Raw genomic sequence first — 22,894 nt, forward strand, 5'->3', positions numbered from 1 at the left:
GATATCGGTTATATCTCGACTTGGATTCTGATATGTTAAAATCAGAATATGTAATTGAATTTGAATGAGTATGGTTGTTTTGATTTCTATGAAAGAATATATCTCGTTGTGAAACTAGTGAGTATAGTTGATGACTCGTTGAATCAAAATCGAAGAATGTAACATATTAATTGTGAATTTATATATCTTTTGGGTATTACCTACCCGTTAAAAGTTTCATAAGTAATATTTTGTACCAGAGAATTTTATTACAGTCTTTATGAAAGTATATGTATGTATATTTTCTTCAGATGTAATACAGATTTAATGAGTTAATATCATATTAAGCTCATTTCATTTTCGGCTGGATTAGAAATGAATAATCTCCAAAACATTAAAGATTTCATAATCTTCGCGGAGTATTTCACTAATGTAATCAATAATTCGTTATTCAGTTTTATTGATATTTCCTCAGTGAATCATGTTGGTGCTCATGAAACTCTTGCTAACTTTGCAAGGAACGAATGATGTTTTCTGGAAAGTTTCAAGTACATCGAAAATGAAAGTGTTAAATCAAACATGTATTTGAATAATATACTTGATTTATTATCAAATGGAATCTATTAAGTTGAAGCATAGATTATAGTTAACGCTTGTTAAGTCATTAACGAAGGATGTACATCATAGCATATTAGTAACATAAACTAACCTATTAGTTAAGATTCACACGTAATAGCTTAGTAAGAAAAGATTTATTTTGTTTTCAAAATTCATATTTATATAAAATATTCATATAATTTCTTTTGGGGAAATGAGTTAATACTTCATAACTCGTTGATTTAATAAACGCGTTGTTGATTTGTGATGATGTTGGTGATTATGGAACTGGCTGAACTTGTGATGTTGTAGATGCTGCTGGTGCTGGTGATGCTGTCGGTACTGCTGGTGCTGGTGATGCTTGTATAACAAGTCTATTTTGTAACGCACGCACCATTCTTATCGGAGTTTCTATTCTCCCTTCTATTATCTCTATACATCTGCTTATCTTGATTTACGGTTATGATTAGAATAAATAATCTCTAAAACTTAAGAGATTACATAATCCCCGTAGTATATTTCTCCGATGAAGTTATGAATCAATACTTCATCGTTTGTTGTTGTTGGTATTCCTAGGTATCTACAGGGGGTATGACGTTGATGCTCGTGGGATAGATTGTGATGTTGAGGCTTGCAGTGTGGATGTTGTTTGTGGTGGTAATGGTACTGTTGGTTTTGATGCTGTTGGTGCAGTTGGTGGTTGTGGGGCTTGTGATGCTTATAAGTTCTGCATCATATTCTCCAAAGCCAATACTCGAGCGCGAAGCTCGTTGACTTCTTCTATTACACTGGAATGATTGGCGGTTGGAACGAACGGATGAATAAGATCTAGAAGTTTAGATAATATATAATCGTGACGAGATACTCTGGAAATGAGAGAGAAAATGGTGTTTCGGACTGGTTCGCCGGTAAGTGCTTCAGGTTCTTCGCCAATAGGGCAATTTGGTGGGTGGAAAGGATCGCCTTCTTCTTGTCTCCATTGACTGAGTCGGCTACGAACCCATCCCCAATTCATCCAGAATAGATGATGACTAATTGGTTAATCCATTCCGGTTACGCTGCTTTTGGAGCTCAGGTCGAATTCCATATCGGAATAGCTGTCGGAATCTGAGGAATTCGAACTTGATGCGAGATCCATCTTGTATAATTAGGGAGATGATTTTTGATATGAAATAGATTATAGAATTTCGATTGGTACTCTTCAATACATAATTTACAAATGTATATATAATACCAAAATTCCATAAATCACGGAGGAATTTTCGGAAGATGTCACGTAAAGTTTACAGTAACAGATATGCCAAGATATGAATTGGTCTGTACACTATTGAGACGACCCGGAAATTTCTGACCAAATTTAAACTTAATCTTTGTATGATTAACGTTTCCGACACGATAAGCAAAGTCTGTAAAACTGAATCTCAAAATTTTTGAACTACTTTCATATATTCAATTACCCTTCGACTGTTCTCGACGATTCGCGAACAATTATATGTAAATAGATACATATATATACGCTATAACTTGAAAACGTTAACAAAGTATTAAGTATATGATACTATGCATTAAACTTATTGGTTTAAATATCTATTTGAATATATATATGATAAGTTGGAATATTAATTGTATGAATAACATGCGACGTGTATTTAAAACGTGTTTATGAATATTGAATATATATTAACTTCGTTATAAAACGTTTGATAAATACTATTATATTAGTAAATAACAAGACGATGATTTATAGAAGCAAATGACCAAAACAATCAAATGTATAAGTTATATTTCGAGTGATATAGTTTATTGATAATTTAAGTCTATATTTTGACAAAGGTACGAGTCACGAAACGTAAAGTACAAGTTTTCTAAGCGTACGAAAGGACGTTCGAAAAACCGAAACCGGGACATAAGTCGAGTGACGACGTACGACTTATCGGAAAAAAAATTTCAAATCAACTATGCACGGGAATATAATATAATACAACAACAACAACAACAATACCCAATCCCGCGCCTGCGAGGTATGGGGGAGGTAAGATGTAGACAATCCTTCCTCTACCCTAAACTAGACGAGAAGTCGTTTCTGTTACCACGAGTCGAGAGAATTCTCCACCCACGGGAAAGGAAATTCATCCCCCTCTCTACTCCAGGGTAGAGAGATTGTTTCCGTGAGGACCTCCGGCTAAAAAAAGACTTTTTTTTTAAACTAAAAAATAGAAATTAAAAAATAAATTAAAAAATACAAAGATAAATAAAAAATAATAATAAAAATAATAAAATATATAGATAAATATATAGATAAAAAAAAAGGGGGGGACGCCATGAAAATGGTAGAATCAGATTTTCATGGGGTTTAAAGCATGCCTAAGAATCAATTTAGGCTCTGAGCGGCAGTCAAGACGCCACTAAAACGACGCTTGTCGTTGCCTCAATAAATAGAGCCAAAAGACCTTGTGGACAGCAACTCGAGGGCATGCCGGGTGGACTTTGTTGCGCAAGCAAAGAGCCAACCACCCTTAGCAAACCAAAAACCACTCATGCACCTTTACGGTAGACACCCCCGAAACCACCCAACTAAAAGGAACCAACCAAGCTCTAGAGCAAGGGAAGTCGTCCTCAGCCATAATGGTCCCAGGATGCACCGAGCGATGCGAATCACCTGATCATACATACATGCATACATACGTACATACATACACACATACCTAAACCTACATACACACCAGACATACCTACGTATATACATGAGACATACCTACGTACAAGCATGAAACATACCTACGTACATACATACATGCATAAAGCCACACATACAACCATACATACATAGCATAAACACCAAGTCCTACATAAACCTATTAGCAAAACATACATACATGAGTGAATATACCACACCTGCAGACAAGTAAAAAACAAGCATACATACATACCTACCTACAAATATACATACATAAAAAACAAACTCACATACAAAAACGTGTGTAACTGCATCACACCTTCATTACAAAACCTACATGCATGCATACATACATACAAACATACAAGAACCTACGTGCATACGTACAAACAACCAAGCAAGCATGCATACATCCAAAACCAAAGATACCAAAAACATACTCATTTAATAATATTAGTATCAGTACATAAAACTAATAAAAACGATAGTAATAGTAATACAAATAATAGTAATACTAATAGTTCATATAAATATTAATAGTAATAAATATTTGTAATACAAATACTAATACCCAAATAATTAATAATAGTGATACAAAAAATAATAATAATAACAATAACAATACTAATAATTGTAATAGTAAGAATAATAACAGTAATAGCAGTAATAACAGTAATAACAATAACAATAACAATAACAATAACAATAACAATAACAATAATAATAATAAAAGTAGCCCTACTCAACTATTCTTATTCTAGCCCTCCACGCATCCCTATCAGAAGTCATGTCCTCGGTCAACGAAAGCTCCCTCATGTCGAGTCTTAGTCTATCCATCCACCTACGAGTAGGTCTGCCCCTTCTCCTTACACCATCTACCGTGAGTGCCTCAACTCTCCTAACCGGGGCAATACGTGGTCGTCTCATCACATGCCCAAACCAACGAAGTCGTTCTTCTCTTAGCTTGTCGATGATGCTACTGACTCCAAGTTTTTCCCTAAACACACCATTTGGGATCAAATCTAGCATGGTTTTACCACACGTCCACCTAAGCATCCTCATTTCTGCCACCTCCATCCTTCTCTCTTGGGCCTTCGTATTTGGCCAACATTCTGATCCGTACAACATGGCAGGTCTGATTGCCACCTTGAGGAATTTTCCTTTCAATTTGAGTGGTATCTTCTTGTCGCACAAGACCCCTTTCGCTGCTCTCCACTTCAACCAACCTACCTTAATACGATCAGTCACGTCCTCATCTATCCTCCCTGATTTGTGGAGGACCGAGCCTAGATATCTAAACGACTCTTGTGGGTGCAAGATCTGGTCCCCAATGCTGATGTTCCCTCCAACATTTAGTTCATCATCAGTCCTACCGAATTCGCAACTAAGATATTCCGTCTTTTGTCTACTGATCCGTAGCCCATTTTGTTCTAAGGCTTCCCTCCATTGTTCCAGCCTTCTATTAAGCTCATCCTTTGTTTCTGATACAAGCACGATATCATCGGCAAAAATCAGACACCAAGGGATGTTCTCTTGTATTCCTCGATACAGCTCGTCGAGGATCAAAGCAAAAAGGAAAGGACTAAGGGCCGATCCCTGGTGCAACCCTACTTCTATCGGGAAATACTCCGTGTTTCCCACAGGCGTCCGAACGCAGGCCTTCGCCCCATCGTACATATCCATAATAGCTCTAATATATCTACTTGGGATACCCCTAACGTTAAGGGTCTTCCAAATCAACTTTCGCGGTACGCAATCATAGGCCTTTTCCAAGTCTAAGAAGACCATCTCTAGACCCTTTTGTTTCTCCCTATACTTCTCCATAACGCTTCTTAAAATATGAATTGCCTCCATCGAAGAGCGCCCTGGCATGAAACCAAATTGGTTTTCGGAAACCGTAGTTTCGCGTCGGAGTCTAGTCTCAATCACTCTCTCCCAAAGCTTCATAGTATGGCTAAGTAATTTTATGGCTCTATAATTACCACAGATTTGGGCATCCCCTTTATTTTTGTAAATGGGGATAATCTCGCTGAGTCTCCATTCTGTAGGCATTTTATAACTTCTAAGCGTCTTATTGTAAAGACACGTCAACCACCTGACACCATCCTCGCCTAGGCACCGACACGCCTCTATTGGGATCTGGTCTGGTCCAACAGCTTTGTTTCTACCCATCTTTCGTAGTGCCGCTCTTACTTCTTCCTGACTGATTCTCCTACAGAAATTGTTGTTCTGGAATTGTCCTATTCCCAAGTCCTGCGGGTCCTCTTGGCGCCCGGGTCCTTCACCCACGAAAAGAGATTGGAAATACCCTTCCCATCTTTTCCTAATTTCGTCTTCCTTTACTATGGTTTGACCGGCTTCATCCTTGATGAACTTGATGTTATCTATATCCCTCCTCCTACGCTCCCTAGCTTTAGCAATCCTGTAAATATCATTTGCTCCTTCTTTGGAGTCTAGTTTCCTATACAAAACTTCATACGCTTTATCTTTTGCACGGGCAACGGCCTTCTTAGCTTCTCTTTTAGCTTCTTTATACCTTTCTTCTGCCCTAGTTCTGTCATCACGTGTCCCGTCCCGACATGTAACGAGCTCCCTAAACCTCAGTTGCTTAAGTGCGACTTTGGTTTGAACCTCATCACTAATCCACCATGATTCTCTACAAGACTTGTGTCCTCTCGATGTCCCTACTGCCACACCTAAGGTTTCCTTGGTGACATCTCTAATTGTTGATGCGAAACTATTCCACATCTGATCTGCATCCCTATGAGTAACAGTATCCATTACTGCCTCTACTCTTTCCAAAACAGATGCTTTGAAAGTTTCGGCTTTCTCTTCATTCAGATTCTTCCAAATGATCCTAGGTTGGGCGGGTCTCCCTCTCCTAGTAACCCGTCTCTGCGGAACCAAGTCCATGACCAAAAGTCTGTGTTGAGTGGAACAGGTCCAGGTAGTCAGGGCTTTACAGTCTCTGCAGGTCCTAAGGTCCCTTTTGCGAAGCAGCAAATAATCAATCTGGGTACTATGACCTCCACTGTGGAAGGTTGCTAGCTGGGCTTCCGTCTTCCTAAAGAAAGAGTTTGCAACAACCAAATCGTGGGCAACAGCGAATTCGAGAATGGAGCGTCCTTCTTCATTTCGAACTCCGTACCCAAAGCCCCATGGACACCCGCATATCCGTCTTAAATCGTTCCTATATGTCCATTAAGGTCTCCCCCAATAAGTAATCGATGATCAGCGGGGCAACTCCTCACAACTTCATCTAACGATTCCCAAAAGTGACTTTTTTCTTCTTCTCCTAAACCAGCATGAGGTGCGTAAGCGCAAATAACCATGTAAGACTCCTCCTGGATAACTAACCTAACCGACATAATCCTATCGCTACACCTACCCACACCCACAATATTATCCTTATGACGGGGCCCTATAAAGATCCCTACCCCGTTTCTAGCTACTCTGGAACCCGAAAACCACAACTTGTAGTCACCAATGTCAACCGCCTCTTCACCCTTCCATCTGGTCTCTTGAACACACAATATGTCCACTTTACTCTTAAGTAACGTCTCTACAAGTTCACGGGATTTGCTCGTCAAACTTCCTACATTCCAACTACCTACTCTAATCCTAACACGAAAATCTCTAACCCTTCTAGACCTAGCCGCCCCTAAGCTCGAAGGACATGACCTCACGTGACCATCACTACGACTAGAGTCTATCTTACCCTATATAATAAATAAAAGGGAAAAGGCAGAAGTGGCAATATAATATAAAAATAAAAATATAATATAATAATAACAATAACAATAACAATAATAATAATAATAATAATAATAATAATAATAATAATAATAATAATAATAATAATAATAATAATAATAATAATAATAATAGAGTATTAATAATACTAATAATCACTAATATAATAGTATAATAATAATAGTCAAGGATATAATTAATAAACACAACTTTGAAAACCTCAAGGATATGAATACGCAAATACAGTGAAAAAGAAAAGCAGAAATATCACAGAGTATGGACTTAAGGAAAAGGGATCAGAGAACCAAACACAGCCTTGTAAAGATAAGGAGATTCCGGCAGGAGAGATTTCCGGTAGCAGTGATTTCCTGCAGCTCCAAGGCAGCAGACGGCGAAAATGGCGAGGTTTCTCGTTTACTACAAACCCTCGCTAGTAGATCCGTTATGTTACCTGCAAAAAAAAAAAAAAAAAAAAAAAAAAAAGAAGTAACCGGCGGCGACCTGAGTAGGCGGCGCGTGGCGTCGCGTTTCGAGACAGTTGCCGGCGAAATTCGTACTCTCAGGTTCGGAAAAATTCTGCGAGGTCGATTTTATAGGTGGTTGCCTCTAACTCTATCGAAAATAAGAGCAATTTCCGACTTGAATTTTGGGGCTGATGTTAGCTTTTGGGGTGGAAAAGTTAGTCAGGGAATATAATATAATATATAATTAATTAATATAAATTATATATATTATATATTATTATATTATGTCAACGAACTACAAAAAAAAAACAGATGTGAGCTGGAACTGAAGGCCATGCGATCGCATGGCCATAAGCCTTCAGACCCATGCGATCGCATGGGGTGGCTGGCCAGGAAATGTCTATAAAGCTCGATCGAAATTTGGTTTTGAAACACACACATATCTCTTACTTCCTCCGTATTTATTTTATTTATATTATTATTATTATTATTATTATTATTATTATTATTATTATTATTATTATTATTATTATTATTATTATTATTATTAAGATTAATATTATTATTAATCTTATAGTCCGGAGTATTATTATTAGTATTATTTTTAGTATTATTATTACATAAAATATTACGACGAGGTTATGAGCGGGTTATTTTCAAAACGAGTTTTGAGCGAATAGAGCTAAGGAAATAATGGGTTATAGCTATGGAGGTTATGGGTAATGTTCGTGGGTATTGTTCGCAAGTCAAACCTAGTGTTTATCATCTCCGTTGCGTCTACGTACTTTCCTGCAATATTGAATCACAATATTGATACGTGAGCATTCATATCTTATCTTTTATATATTAATAGTGTATCCATGTCTAGTGCCCGAGTATATATATTTACGCATGCTTGTATGCTAAATTTCGTCGTTAAATAGTTTATGATGAATCACGAATTTAATACATATACTACTGATAAAAATTATATGATATGCATGTTATTGGAAAGCTGGCAAAAAATCAATAACTTTTCATTTAGAAATAGCGTAATTTCGATGAACGAATTAAAAGATATGATCAACTGAATTATGATTGACGTTAATTGAGATTGCTTTTGAATCTGCAATTAAGATTTAAACAACTTGTTTATGAGATTGATAAAGTGGATTTTTAAATATTACCAGCCGAGTAAATGAATCCTAATATAAGGCATGTCTCGTTTTGTTGAACAATTGTCAAAATTAACTGTTAATCATATTTTAAAGCCTTATAAAAACTATAGTCTAATTTTTACAAGAATTGGGAAACTATGTGAAATGTTAAAATGTTTCGATTGCCATGATCATTCAACTATAGTATTAAGTCAGATTGACTTTTCGAAATGACTTTTGATAACTTTTATATGTCGATCTCGAGCATTAGGATTGTGATACACTATTGAAATGCCCCATTCATATTGATTATAAACGATTCACAATAGTTGATTACATCGCGAGGTACTTGACCTCTATATGATACATTTTACAAACATTGCATTCGTTTTTAAAAGACAAACTTTCATTTCATCGAAAGTTGACGGCATGTATACCATTTCATAATATATCCAACTATAATTAACTTAATAATAATCTTGATGAACTCAACGACTCGAATGCAATCTTTTGAAATATGTCATGAATGACTCCAAGTAATATCTCTAAAATGAGCAAATGCACAACGGAAGATTTCTTTCGTACCTGAGAATAGACATGATTTAAAGTGTCAACCAAAAAGGTTGGTGAGTTCATTAGTTTATCATAAATAATCATTTCATAATTTTTAATAGACCACAAGATTTCGTATTTCCATTTCTCATAAACATACGTCCCATGCATAGAGACAAAAATCATTCATATGGATTGAACACCTGGTAACCGACATTAACAAGATGCATATAAGAATATCCCCTATCATTCCAGGAAATCCTTCGAACATGATAAAAACGAATTCGAAGTACTAAAGCATCCGTTACTTTGGATGGGGTTCGTTAGGCCCAATAGATCTATCTTTAGGATTCGCGTCAATTAGTAGATCGGTTTACTAATTCTTAGGTTACCAAGCAAAAGGGGCATATTCGGCTTCGATCATTCACCCATATAATGTAGTTTCAATTACTTGTGTCTATTTCGTAAAACATTTATAAAATTTGCGCATGTATTCTCAGCCCAAAAATATAAAGGGTAAAAAGGCAAATGAAACTCACCATACTGTATTTTGTAGTAAAAATACATATGACTATATTGATTTTGAACCGAATTACCCTTCAAAATAAAATATATTATTAGTTATTTAAGGTATATAAAATAAATATATTTAAGTTATCAATGGAACACAAAATTTATTAAAATGACAATTACATCACTAATAATAATATATTTGTTCGATTACAATTATGTATATTAATAAATATACAAATGATATAGGTTCGTGAATCCGAGGCCAACCCTGCATTGTTCAATATAGTCATATGTATTTTTACTACAAAATACAGTATGGTGAGTTTCATTTGCCTTTTTACCCTTTATATTTTTGGGCTGAGAATACATGCGCAAATTTTATAAATGTTTTACGAAATAGACACAAGTAATTGAAACTACATTATATGGGTGAATGATCGAAGCCGAATATGCCCCTTTTGCTTGGTAACCTAAGAATTAGTAAACCGATCTACTAATTGACGCGAATCCTAAAGATAGATCTATTGGGCCTAACGAACCCCATCCAAAGTACCGGATGCTTTAGTACTTCGATGTTGTTTTTATCATGTCCGAAGGATTTCCCGGAATGATAGGGGATATTCTTATATGCATCTTGTTAATGTCGGTTACCAGGTGTTCAATCCATATGAATGATTTTTGTCTCTATGCATGGGACGTATATTTATGAGAACTGAAATTGAAATTCTTGTGGTCTATTAAATTGATGAAAATGAATGATTATGATAAACTAATGAACTCACCAACCTTTTGGTTGACACTTTAAAGCATGTTTATTCTCAGGTATGAAAGAAATCTTCCACTGTGCATTTGCTCATCTTAGAGATATTACTTGGAGTCATTCATTGCATATTTCAAAAGACGTTGCATTTTAGTCGTCGAGTTCATCAAGATTATTATTAAGTCAATTATAGTTGGATATATTATGAAATGGTATTCATGCCGTCAACCTTTGATGAAATGCAAGTTTGTCTTTTTAAAATCGAATGCAATGTTTGTAAAATGTATCATATAGAGGTCAAGTACCTCGCGATGTAATCAACTATTGTGAATCGTTTATAATGTATATGAACGGGTCCTTTCATCATACATCCAAAAGATTGTGAAAATGCTTAATCCCGTTCTAATCCTTGAAATTTTTCTAATTATTATTTCTGTCATCCTTCTTTTCAATCTTCCACCAGAAAAATCTGTTTACTTCTACTATTACCTTGAGGTGATACTATTCTTAATTATACCGTGTCTTTATATTGCTATTCGTATTAATATCCACGGTTTATAACCTTCATGTTGTTATTGGGCTTTATATCTTCTCTTATATTTTGGAGCTCTTTGCCTTTTTATCATCTTCTCGACCTCTAGTAAAGCGAGTAACGGTCCAGAATCTGTAAGTATGGAATTTCGGATAAACATCATGTTCTAAATAAGAACGAATGTATTAGCACGATGTGATTTGTCAAATTACCAGAATCATTGAGAATAGAACTATCAAGAATATACTTTCTTGATATGTTCAGAAGTTAAGCAGAATGAAAGAGTTATGTAACATGGCACGTGATGACGTTATGATCTGTGAATCATCACGTTCCATTAGAAACTCAGCATGACCTACTGTAATATAATCACGTTGATCAAGTGTCATTATATTATACTAACTCATGCATCAATTTCCAATACTACTTCAAAACATTCATTTTTTAAATTCGAAGATTTACAGAATATAGAAACTAAATCAGTTTCCTTTTATGAAATAATGTAGATAGTGCGGAGAGATAAATAATATCGGACGAGAATATTTATGAAGGTATCTTCAGAAATATTGAAGATGTTTATAATGAAAGATACCATGATATCTAATAATTTTAGAACCAAAGTGTGATGAAGAAATTCATTCATAATGATTTGGAATGATTAAGGAATAAGGTAATCGCCAAAGATTTCATCAGAAACATAATCATCAAGATTCTTTATGTACAAGCTTAGTCCTTGTGATTTGTTCAGGGTCTACTTTTGTGATGCCCCGTACAAAACCATCGTGTACGAATCATCAACAACAGGATCATTACAAGGTTAAGTACTATATGCTGTAATAAAATAAGTTGCATTCACGATAAAAAGGTGATGTCATAACCGACATCAAATGTTTTACAATCCAAAAGCATGCTTCACTAAGTTGAAGCAAATAATAAGTGTATGTGACTACAATGGTCGTTACAAGTCATAATTCAAAAGTACTAAGGTTTGAATGCAAGGTAAAGTAGTTCATGCGATGACAACTCTAAGCAGCGGGTGTCTACAGCACGACTAGTACACAGCGGAAGCTAACCTCAAGCACCTGAGAAAAACATGCTTAAAACGTCAACACAAAGGTTGGTGAGCTATAGTTTAAGTATAACAGTATGTAAGGTAGGCCACGAGATTTCAGTGCTACAAAGAGCGTTTCAAAACGATATGATAAAGTATATGCTTAACCGTGGGCACTTGGTAACTAACTTAACGTTTATACCCCCTGAAAGTACACTTGGAAAGTGCGTATGATTACGAAGTATTAATCACTCGTTAAATGCTAGCGCGACTAGCCCGAGTGGGGATGTCAAACCCTATGGATCTATATCTAAGATTCGCGTTCACGGTTCCAAAAACCAATGATTAAACGTTACCGAGCTAAAGGGAATGTTTGTGCCGTTGTATAACCCACACATATATAAGTTTTTAAGTACTCGTGCCTAGTATGTAAAACATGAAACGTGCATGTATTCTTAGTCCCAAATAGTTAAAGTAAAAAGGGATGCTATAACTCACAATGATAATGTAGTCGTAAAGTCGGTTCGGAAAGGTGTGCAAGTAATCGGTCAGAAGGTCCTCAACCTAAGGAAAATAGTACTAAGTCAGTAAATCATCTTAATAGGTTTAAAAGTATGTAAATAAGGTCTTAAAGGTCATCATCAAACAAAAGGCGTAAAGTAAGTTTCGTTTATGAAAGTAGTTTACAACAAAGGCTGACTTCAGTCAGTCACCACGGCCTCTACCCTTACTGAATTAAGGTGTGACCAGTGGCCATGGCTCCGTATATGAGTCCTATAAGTGTGGTAAAATTTACAGAAGTAAACTCGTCTTTGTTTGACCGTGGCGACGGTCTAAGTGCGAGTAGGTCAGAAATTTCTGCACAACGTTAAAAGGACATAGTGACGATCGGAGGGCCATAAATCCTAAACCGTAACTCGGATTAAGACGAGTCCTATATGAAAAGTTATTTACACGAACTGAGATATCTGAAAATCAAGGTTACAGTAGCCCAGGTGTACTGTTCTGTTACAGAAACCAGAAAAACAGAAACTATAAACATAAAACAGAAAAATAAATGGACATAGTGACGCTCGGAAGGCCATAGATTCTAAACCGTAACTCGGATTAAGACGAGTATTATATGAAAAGTTATCTATTCGAAAAGATATATTTGAAAATCAAGGTCTCAGTAGCCCAGGTCTACTGGTCTGTTACGGAAACAGTAGGACAGAGGGCTGTAAACAGAAAACAGGAAGTTAAAAGTGAGTTCCGGTGGTCTTGGTGCTTGATGTTCATCATGGTTCTCATCCTTGATGCATATAGCTTCAAGTGTACAACTCATTGATGTGTTTGCATCATCTTAACCAAGATTTAACCATCATAACACTAGTGTAAGTCTATGATATGAAGCACAACTCACATAAGAGTTGTATGAAGTTTGATGAACCAAAGTTACATCAAGATCATAGATTCAACACATGCATGAATTAGAAAAGTAATATTGTACTACAAACTTGAAAATAAACTAACTAATCAAGATCTTAAGTGGTTAGTTTGATCTTGAAGATCCAAGACCCAAAAGTTGTTAAGTAAATTTTTATGTTCTTGAACCTTTTAAAGTTAATCTTTAGTTCAAGATAAATGAGATCAAGGTTAACTTGTAACACTTGACCATCTACAACCAAAATCACGATTTTAATACATGAACAAATGAAGAAATAAGCTAATTACACAAGTAGTAAGTTCATGAGTTTCATACTTTTAAAGATTCAAGCCTAAGTCTTGATCTTTAGAAAGTAAACTTTTAAGTTTACTAACATGCATTCAAGTAATGATTTTTACAGCCAATGAACTTTAATCTTTCAAGACATTAAATGTAGAACATAAACTAGGAAGTTTAGTTCTTGCATGTTCTTGTTATGAACAAGATAAATGAAGAATCAAACTAAAGAGTTTGATTCTTTAATACTAGTAAGGAGTAACTAAGATAACAAGTAAGTAAACAACAACTAGCAACAACAAAGAATTTAATCAACAACAAAGAGCAAAAGATGATGATGATTATGTAGCCATAGGCTACGGTTTTTACAAGAGAAAGAGGAGAAGAATAAGCTCAAGTTACTTACAAGAATGGAGAGAAAGTTGAGAGGAAAATGCAAGTATTGTGTGTGTAAAAGTGAGGAGGTAGCATGCTAGTAGTTAAGTAGTCAAAATTTGAAACAAAAACAACCTCCAAGGCCATTATGGCCGTGAGGTTCCCTCACCAATGGGGGGAGGAGGTGCCTATTACTTTAAGCATGCTTCTTTGACTCAAGGGTGGGAATTAAGGGTGCATGCATGGGGATAAGGTGCAAGTGTCATGTAGAGTCTTTCCATTACTTAATAAATCTTATTAAACTTGAAAGTAATACTTATATATTAAGTGGGCTTAAATAAATCTATTAAAGAAGTAGGATGGGCTCATAAGTCCATAACCATGAGTCCATAACATTTAACAAGCCCAAGTTCAAGTAATTCATAAATTATTCCAACTAAAGCCCAAGTAATTAACTAATAACCATAGTTAGTCAAAATGATTAATAGAACTAATCATGAATGTAAATAATATTCTAAAAATATTATTCGTGTAATGTACACGTGTCATAAAGACGTTTCGGGCATTAAAGAATCAAGTACGGGCAATCATGGCAACATGTAAATGTAATAACATACGTTCGTTTAATCACACGTATTAATAATAATAATTATTAATAAATAAATATTGGAGAATCCAGGGTCGTTACATTACCCACCTGTTAAAGAAAATTTCGTCCCGAAATTTTAAGCTGGGGTAGATGGAGGAGTCGGGAAAAGGTGAGGATACTTCCGCATCATTTGATCCTCTCACTCCCAAGTAAAATCAGGTCCTCGTTTGGCATTCCACCGTACTCGTACAATCGGAATCTTGTTGTGTTTCAAAGTTTTGATCTCACGATCCATAATCTCGACAGGTTCTTCCACAAAGTGGAGTTTGTCGTCAATCGTAAGTTCCTCCAGTGGTATGATAAGTTCAGGTGCAGCAAGGCACTTCTTCAAGTTTGACACGTGGAAGGTAGGATGAACTGAGCTCAATTGTGCTGGTAGATCCAAACGGTAAGCAACGGGTCCAACACGTTCCAAGATTTTAAAAGGACCAATGTATCGTGGGTTTAACTTTCCACGTTTTCCAAATCGGATCACACCTTTCCAAGGTGCAACCTTCAACATCACACGGTCGCCCACGTTGAATTCAAAGTCCTTATGTTTAAGATCGGCATAACTCTTTTGGCGATCACGGGCAGTCTTAAGTCTCGCTTGAATCTGAGCAATCTTCTCCGTGGTTTCATGGACTACCTCGGGTCCGGTGATTTGCTTTTCGCCTACTTCGGCCCAACAAATAGGAGATCGACACTTGCGGCCATACAACGCTTCAAAAGGTGCGGCATTAATACTCGTGTGATAACTGTTGTTGTAAGAAAATTCGGCGAGTGGCAAATGCCTATCCCAGGCCTTTCCGAAATCAATGACACATGCACGCAACATGTCTTCCAAGGTCTGAATCATCCGTTCACTTTGCCCGTCTGTCTGTGGGTGATAAGCTGTACTCATGTCGAGACGAGTTCCCATGGCTTCTTGTAAAGAATGCCAAAATCTAGAGGCAAATCGGGGATCGCGGTCTGATATGATCGATAAAGGTACACCATGACGAGATACAACCTCTTTGATGTATAATTGAGCAAGTCTCTCCATCGTATCCGTTTCCTTCATAGCCAGGAAGTGTGCAGATTTGGTAAGACGGTCAACGATAACCCAGATGGTATCGTATCCGCCCTCCGTATTTGGTAGCTTGGTGATGAAATCCATTTTTATCCTTTCCCACTTCCATTGTGGGATTTCTGGTTGTTGAAGTAATCCAGAAGGTCTCTGATGCTCGGCTTTAACCTTCGAGCAAGTCAAACACTTACCAACATAAGTCGCAACGTCCTTCTTAAGATTCGGCCACCAATACTGTTCCTTAAGGTCGTGGAACATTTTGCCCACTCCAGGATGAATCGAATATCTCGATTTGTGTGCTTCATCAAGTATAAGGTTCCGTAGATCTCCATAACGACGTACCCAAATTCTTCCGGCATAACATCGGAGTCCAGTATCTCTAACCTCGAATCGAGAGATAAGTATGTTCAAATGTTCATGAGATATATTCTCCTCCTTGAGAGCCTCATCTTGGGCTACTCAGATCTGATTGTTGAGGTTTGAATGGATGGTGATGTTCAGAGCCCGAACGCGAAGAGGTACCGTCCTCTCCTTTCGACTCAAAGCGTCAGCTACAACATTGGCCTTGCCAGGGTGATAACGGAGTTCACAATCGTAGTCGTTAAGCATCTTGATCCATCGACGCTGTCTCATATTCAGTTGCTTCTGATCGAAGATGTGTTGAAGACTCTTGTGATCGGTGAAGATAGTACTTTTAGTTCCATACAAATAGTGTCTCCATAATTTGAGCGCAAAGACAATGGCTCCAAGTTCGAGATCGTGAATTGTGTAGTTCCGCTCACGAATTACCCCACAGCATGCCAGGCGTGGGACCAAGGGATCATTTGTGCCCGATAAGAATGGTTTTTGATCCAATTATTTGGAAAATCCTCACCTAGTGGGAATCGAACCCTCACCTCCCCTAAGGGAGAGTGAGTCATTCACCACTAGGCTATTAGCCCATTCTTTCATGTGCCTGTACATGTTTGGATTTAAAATAGAAAATTAATGATCGTTAGATGGTTGAACTATTCACGCATGATTTGCAAAGTAACTGATTATTCATGTAAAAAATGGATTATTCACGCAATTTTTGAAAAATCACAATGATTATTCATGTAATAATATTTTATTATTTAGTTGATAGTTGATATTTAACAAGTAGGAGGTCATTCGCGCTCCGCTGCGGGCGAGTAAATTTGTGTTGTACATAACTACTTCCAATATTTAATTGTTATGCATAACATAATCAAAAAGACAATAATCTGTTTCAATAGACTCAACAAACATCAAATTTAAAGCTTCACTTAATTTTAACGGGCAAAAACACAGGGACGAAATGAGCAATTTTGTCTAATTAAAATTTAAGCTAAATTGGATCGTTTTGTTAATTAATAGTAGAATGTGGAAAAAGAAATCGAAAGAATGTTTTATTAATAAATAATTGTAAAGATTTTAAAAGAATTTAAACAAAAATTATTAAAAAGAAAAAATACTGGGAGGGCATAAAATGTACTATTAAAAGGCTTTTAAAAGTTGAGGGACTAAAATTGGAAAACAAATTGAGGATGGGGCTCATCAGAAAAATAATGCGTAACCCCACGTACGGTTTGAACCCGAGAGGGTTCAGTATATAAATCAAAAGAAGCCACTAAGCTAGCGAATCACTTATTCAATTGTCGGGATGCATAGGTAATAACCTTTGATCTTTGCATCAATACGCAACCAAATCCATTCTTCGACGCATCGCAATAAACAACAAAGTCGTCACTGCCTTCAGGGAGTGATAAAATAGGTGCGGAGGTTAACTTCTTCTTCAAGGTTTGAAATGATGATTCGTGTGTGGGTTCCCAAATGAACTTCTTACCCTTGTGAGTCAGCGCGGTCAAAGGACGCGCAATCAGAGAGAATCCTTCTATAAACCTTCGGTAGTAGCCGGCGAGACCTAGAAATTGGCGAATATGAGTTGGAGTAGTGGGGGTTTCCCACTTGCTGATGGCTTCAATCTTGGCGGGATCAACTTTGATACCCTGGTCGCTCACAACATGACCCAGAAACTGGACTTCCTTCAACCAAAATTCACACTTGGAGAATTTGGCGTATAATTGCTCTTGTCTCAAGAGTTCAAGCACTAATCGGAGGTGTTTCTCATGCTCTTTTTTGCTCTTAGAGTAGATGAGGATATCATATATGAAGACGATAACAAACTTATCCAAGTACGGCTTGCAGACACGATTCATGAGATCCATGAACACGGCAGGTGTATTTGTTAATCCGAATGGCATCACGAGAAACTCATAATGACCATAGCGAGTCCTAAATGCAGTCTTCATCACGTCACTCTCTTTCACCCTCAACTGGTGATAACCGGATCGCAAATCGATCTTAGAGTAAACGATCGATCCTTGCAGCTGATCGAAAAGATCGTCAATTCGTGGTAGTGGATACCGATTCTTGATTGTCAATTTGTTGAGTTCACGGTAGTCGATAGACATACGGAAGGATCCATCCTTCTTCTTCACAAACAAAACAGGTGCGCCCCACGGTGAAGAACTTGGTTGAATAAACCCTCGATCTAGGAGTTCCTGTAGTTGGCTTTGTAACTCTTGCATCTCGGAAGGTGCAAGTCGGTAGGGTGCGCGAGCTACAGGTGCAGCTCCTGGAACTAAATCGATCTGAAATTCCACTGCCCTCGGTGGTGGTAATCCAGGTAACTCCTCTGGAAAGACATCAGGAAACTCGTTCACAATCCGTACGTCATTCACACTCTTCACCTCGGTTTCTACCGTTTTCACATGTGCTAGGACAGCAAAACATCCCTTCTTCATAATCTTTTGTGCTTTCACGCAACTAATGAGGTTCAGCTTCGACGTACATCTCTCCCCATAGATAACCAGCGGCTCGCCATCTCCTTGTGGTATACGAAGAGCTTTATCTCCACAAATAATATCGGCCCTTACTTTGGTCAACCAATCCATACCGACGATCACGTTAAAACTTCCCAGTTTGATAGGTATCAAGTCAATTTCGAAATTCGCACCAGCTATATTAATAATAGCCCCTCGGCCAATTTGGTCAACCTTTTCAAGTTTACCGTTGGCTACCTCGACAAGCATACTTTCTTTTAAAGGGACTAACGACCAATTTATCTTATCACAAAAGTGTCTACATACATAACTTCTATCGGCACCAGTATCAAATAGGACAGAAGCTAAAAGATTGTTGATAGTGAATATACCTGTCACCAAGTAGGAGTTCTCGCGTGCATCCCTTGCATTAACATTAAAAGCTCTACCTCACGGTGGTCCGCCGTCTTTTCGCTTGTCGGGACACTCATTCCTGAAGTGACCCGTCTTTCCGCATCCGTAGCACTTCTTCGGCCCGGTGGGGTTCGCCCTTGCATTCAAAGTTGTGACCTTGCAATCCTTGCTTATATGTCCAGACCGTTGGCACTTCTCACAAACCACATTACAATACCCAATGTGGTGTTTGTAATACCTCTTGCATTGTGGTAAGGTTCCCTTATAGTTCAGGTTGGAGTTGGTGTTGTTGTTGGGGTTGGGGTTTCCACCGTTGTTGTGCCTCTTGGCAGGGGTCTGGTCATAGGTTCTCCCCCTGTTGTTGAGGTGGTTGTTATTATCCCACTTTTGCTTTTCGCTACTACCAGCTTCAAACTTAGCCTTCTCTGGCTCATCAATAAGAATCTGATTCATGAGGGTATGCACCATGCGCATTGCTTCGGGAACATTCGGTGGTTTGGACGATGTGACATTTCCTTTGATGGACTTAGGGAGTCCCCAGAAATATCTCTCCATACGCTTGAATTCCGGGGTGACCATTGTCGGACACATAAGAGCTAGTTTCAAAAATCTCCTGTTGTAACCATCAAGGTCGTTCCCAACGTCCTTTAACTGCATGAATTCCATTTCCATCTTTTGTATTTTGGTTCTCGGACAATACTCATCAATCATTGCCGCTTTGAATTCCTCCCATGTCGTAGCATACGCCTCATCAATGCCTTTCGCTTGAGCTAACGTGTTCCACCACGTTAGCGCGCCGTCAGATAGCGTGCACGAAGCAAACTTGGTCTTGTTGTCCTCCGAACAGTTGCTCACTCGGAATACCGATTCAAGTTTCTCGAACCATCTGGTGAGACCAACCGGTCCCTTGGTTCCACTGAAGTTATGTGGTTTGCAGCTCTGGAATTCCTTGTAAGTACACCCATTTCGAACGGGTGGGATAACCGGTGGTGGTGGCGGTGGAGCTTGGAGGTTTCTTTCTGCTAGGGCTGCGGCTACACGTTCTTGGATCATCTCTTCAATTTGAGCAGCAGTAGGTGTGGATCGACGGTTAGCCATGGTGTTCTATACAAACATTTTGACTCAAGTCAAAATCCAGCATTCAATATATAATAATATCGTATATAACAACCAACATGTAAACAGCACAACACATGTTAATTAAGTAACGCAAGTTGATACAAGTACCGCAAAACACCATACTGTAACGTAAGTAGAACACTTGTGCAAAAAGTAACATCACAAAGTTTCCATTCATTAATAATAATAAGTTTCATACATCCGAATAAGTCTGTACAATACATGAGGAATACAATCAACTACAACTAGATTAGTAACCCGGGCTCGGAGAATTTCCAGCTCCTTGTCAATACCTCGACTGTGGGAGATGCTGGGGCAGGCGGTGCCGGCGGTGTAGGTGGTGCCAGTGGTGCAGGCGGGGCCGGTGGAGTGGATGGTGCTGGTGCTGCCGATGGTGCGGGTGGAGCAGGTGATGCGGACTGCACGAAGCGGGGTGCATTATGTCCCGGCTCCAGAAATAGTCAGCACGTAATGAGGTACCTTACGTATGAGTGGGTTGGCAGGGTACGGCACGAGCCGCTTACGGGCAGTAACCCTCCGACACCGACCGAAAGCGTCAGTGAAACCACGACCTCCATTCACCCCTGGAATGACGGTGCCATCAGGACGGTACCGCTTCTTTGGCGGGGTGGAGGGTGCCTGAATAGGTATATCAGCAGGGTCCTCATCATCACTGGAGTCATCCGAAGAGGTGTCATCTGATGGAGCATCAGTGGAAGACCCGTCGTCTGAATCATGTGGTGGAGACACGGGTGGCTCAACTGGCAGTCCAAAGGCGGCCAACATCTGTCTGTGTCTGCCTGGCGGAATCGGCACTAAACGTCCGTCGGGAGTGCGTCGGCAAGGCGTGCGCATATGGTTACGAAATGGCCCTTCCCCGAACTCCGCGGGAATCTCAATCCCACCGATGCGGGGCTGTGACCCCGAGGGTCCAGGAGCAGGCGGAGCTGGAATCTCCGTAGGGCCTACGTGTCCATCAGAAGTAGTCACTGGTACACGCGGCTGGCTGCTAGTCCCGGAAGATGAAGCGTCGGGGTCACTCGTGCGTGTCGGGATCGGTGGATCGGCAACGGTGGTAGGTGGAGTAGCTGAAGAGTCTAAACTGCCCAAAACGCTAGCAGGTGGTACATCCGACATCTGAACAAGGAAAAATAAATTTTCCATGTCAGTAAGTCATAAAGCAAGCACGTATTAGGCTAACAGTTTAAATCATGTATAAAAATAAGTAGTATGGCAATAATAACGAATCGTACAGAAGTAGCATGCAATCAAAAGCAAGTAATATCATGTAGTAGTGAAATCATGTAGTAGCATACGGCACATAGCAGTAAAAGTAAGCAGCAGCATGCAGTAAGTTCAGCGGAAACAAGTAAACTAGCAAGTTGTAGATTAGTCCTATTAGTGAATCCTACTCGGGTCGGTCTTAGACTCACTAATGCAACCTAATTCTCAACAACCAATGCTCTGATACCAAATGTGATGCCCCGTACAAAACCATCGTATACGAATCATCAACAACAGGATCATTACAAGGTTAAGTACTATATGCTGTAATAAAATAAGTTGCATTCACGATAAAAAGGTGATGTCATAACCTACATCAAATGTTTTACAATCCAAAAGCATGCTTCACTAAGTTGAAGCAAATAATAAGTGTATGTGACCACAATGGTCGTTACAAGTCATAATTCAAAAGTACTAAGGTTTGAATGCAAGGTAAAGTAGTTCATGCGATGACAACTCTAAGCAGCGGGTGTCTACAGCACGACTAGTACACAGCGGAAGCTAACCTCAAGCACCTGAGAAAAACATGCTTAAAACGTCAACACAAAGGTTGGTGAGCTATAGTTTAAGTATAACAGTATGTAAGGTAGGCCACAAGATTTCAGTGATACAAAGAGCGTTTCAAAACGATATGATAAAGTATATGCTTAACCGTGGGCACTTGGTAACTAACTTAACGTTTATACCCCCTGAAAGTACACTTGGCAAGTGCGTATGATTACGAAGTATTAATCACTCGTTAAATGCTAGCGCGACTAGCCCGAGTGGGGATGTCAAACCCTATGGATCCATATCTAAGATTCGCGTTCACGGTTCCAAAAACCAATGATTAAACGTTACCGAGCTAAAGGGAATGTTTGTGCCGTTGTATAACCCACACATATATAAGTTTTTAAGTACTCGTGCCTAGTATGTAAAACATGAAATGTGCATGTATTCTCAGTCCCAAATAGTTAAAGTAAAAAGGGATGCTATAACTCACAATGATAATGTAGTCGTAAAGTCGGTTCGGAAAGGTGTGCAAGTAATCGGTCCGAAGGTCCTCAACCTAAGGCAAATAGTACTAAGTCAGTAAATCGTCTTAATAGGTTTAAAAGTATGTAAATAAGGACTTAAAGGTCGTCATCATTCATCATCAAACAAAAGGAGTAAAGTAAGTTTCGTTTATGAAAGTAGTTTACAACAAAGGCTGACTTCAGTCAGTCACCACGGCCTCTACCCTTACTGAATTAAGGTGAGACCAGTGGCCACGGCTCCGTATATGAGTCCTTTAAGTGTGGTAAAATTTACAGAAGCAAACTCGTCTTTGTGTGACCGTGCCGACGGTCTAAGTGCGAGTAGGTCAGAAATTTCTGCACAACGTTAAAAGGACATAGTGACGATCGGAGGGCCATAAATCCTAAACCGTAACTCGGATTAAGACGAGTCCTATATGAAAAGTTATTTACACGAACTGAGCTATCT

The sequence above is a fragment of the Rutidosis leptorrhynchoides genome, chromosome 11 (assembly GCF_046630445.1).
Source record: "Rutidosis leptorrhynchoides isolate AG116_Rl617_1_P2 chromosome 11, CSIRO_AGI_Rlap_v1, whole genome shotgun sequence".
Taxonomy (NCBI): Eukaryota; Viridiplantae; Streptophyta; class Magnoliopsida; order Asterales; family Asteraceae; genus Rutidosis; species Rutidosis leptorrhynchoides.